Here is a 2,364-nt window from a genome sequence, read left to right as displayed (position 1 = left end):
GAGTCCTCCTCGGCCACGGCCCGCCCAGCGAGAAAATACAAAGCACAGCACACAGGAAGTAATTTTGCCAAAAACCACGGTTCAAGACTTGAACCCCAACAATTGACTTGATAACAAAACTTTTCTTCACTTCAAGGTCAGGACTTCGAGTCCCCTCCCCTACATACAGAACCCTTACGCAACTTTACTTTTAAATTCTGCCAAATTAAAAGCTTATGTTCAGAATTCTGAAATTTAAGTACGTACCACACAAAAAATTCCCTTTAAAGAGCTTAAAAAAACTAGTTGGAACAACTTAATTTTTATAAGTACAAACCCAAAGACTTGCATTGAAGCTACCAATCATTAAGTAATTGAAAATACCTTTGATTGTGGAGGAAACGCTCTTTCTTTACTCAATATGGTTTGCTGGTTGGACTTAATTTGAGTAGAAGTTGCCTTGAATCAGAAAGACGAATGCAAACACATTTTTTTAGAATGTGTTGAACACATTTACATTCAGAGGGAGCTAACGTAAACTGAATATGGTGCATTATTGGGATTTTGGACACGTTGTCCAACTCTGCACTGAGCATTAAGTCCAATTATTTCACCTCTTCGTGCAGATTCTCGACTGCATCTGTGAATTGAACTAATTGTTTTGGTTGTCAGTTTTTGCAGTTTTAAATTCTGGTGTATTCAGGTATCGAATCGTCAGTTAATTTTTTTAAATCTTTTGTAACACTATTTAAAAAAAGGCTTTTTAATAACAATGTCTGTGATAACATTAAGTCTGCTATCTCAGTGTCACAGCTTTGGTCTCCTGGCAGATTGGTGGTTCTTCACAGCTTCATCTATTTGCAGCTTGCATGGCTAAGAAAGGAAACGCTCTAAGTAAGAAAACTATCACGTAGAAACGCCTGCAGTCAAACTCTCCAACAGAGGACGCCTGGATGGCAACTGTCAGTGAAATAAACTCTGCGGAGAATCTGACCTTTACCTTAAGACTGCAATATGATAAATATTTAAAATGCTGAAAAAAAAAGAGCTTTTTATAGCAGGGTCCAAAACAGCACGTAGAAAATCTGTCATGTTGTCTTGGAAAGTTGGAATAATGAGAAAGTTTAGAGGATTTAGAACCCTTTACAAACACTAGAAGAAGGTCTGAGGTGTAAACTGAAGGAGAACTAGTTCAGATTTGGCTTGATTTCTGGGTTAACGGTCAAAATTAAGCCGATTAGTGGCAGAGATCACGTTAAGTCCTTTGTTCAGAATTCCACTGAAGCAGCGCTCGGATTTGATTGACTTATCGGAGGTTTGCTCGACTAAATCAACCTGCAGTCTTGGTTCACCTGTTAGAAATATATTGCAGAAGAACATTGCTCGCTAAGTTCTGTTGTTATAGCAGGAAACATGGCATCAGAACTGCAAGAAAGTGCCAGAAGTCTGTAGCTATTCTTCACTGGGAGGGTCTTTACCGTGTTAAGACTGGAAGGCTTTAAGAGGACAGTGGATGCAGCTCTAAAACACTCTGTGGAAGCTGGATCTGTTGTGTCAAAGCTGGATCTGTTGTGTCAAAGTTGGATGAGGTGGAACAGAGATGAGAGCAGCATAAATACGTCAACAGATTAAGCCAAAGACTCCAGTCAGCAGCAGTCATGTCAACAGAATGTCGTCTAGGAGAGTCTCAGAGGACAAGAAGTGTCTCTAAAACACTTCCTGAAAGGAAATAAGGCCGAACTCTTGGGGTGGCCTTAGACATAGTTGCATTTTACCATGATGGGAGGTGAATATGTTGGTTATTTACAGCTGTTTGATCCATAAACTCAGAGCCCAAGACGATGTCCTCAGATATCTTGTTCTGTCCACAACCCCCCCAAAAAATCCAGTTTCCTTCCATAGAGGAGCAAAGAAACCTGAAAATATTCAAATGAAGAAACAGGAATCAGAGAATTTTTACTTTTCCCCTAACCTCAGTCTGTGCAGTTCTACTACTGAACCCTCGATAGAGATTAGCTGCAGTAACAGAAGGGTTTATGTCAGGAGACCGAAAGGAGAGAGAATGATTCCACAGTGGATGAAACTGCTGCAAGTATTCAAATTGTGGGGTTGTTTTGCTAATCTGGAATTCGAATCGGCTCCATCCTGATGGAGGAGAAGCAGCTTTATTCTCCAGAGACGTGCTTTAATCTCTGGTTTGCATCTCGGTCGTGAAAGATTCATCCTGTAGCAGGAACATGAGCTCAAACACACCTTCAAGCTTTGACATGAAGATCAAAGAAGATCAAACAGTGGCGACTGTCATGAACTTTCCTCCACAGTCATCTGACTTTCACCTCAACGAACATTTGTGGAAGAACTGAACCTGAACACTCCTGACATGAC

Source organism: Stegastes partitus, unplaced genomic scaffold (genome assembly GCF_000690725.1).
Source record: "Stegastes partitus isolate 25-593 unplaced genomic scaffold, Stegastes_partitus-1.0.2 Scaffold763, whole genome shotgun sequence".
Lineage (NCBI taxonomy): Eukaryota > Metazoa > Chordata > Actinopteri > Pomacentridae > Stegastes > Stegastes partitus.
This window is presented reverse-complemented; position numbering follows the sequence as displayed.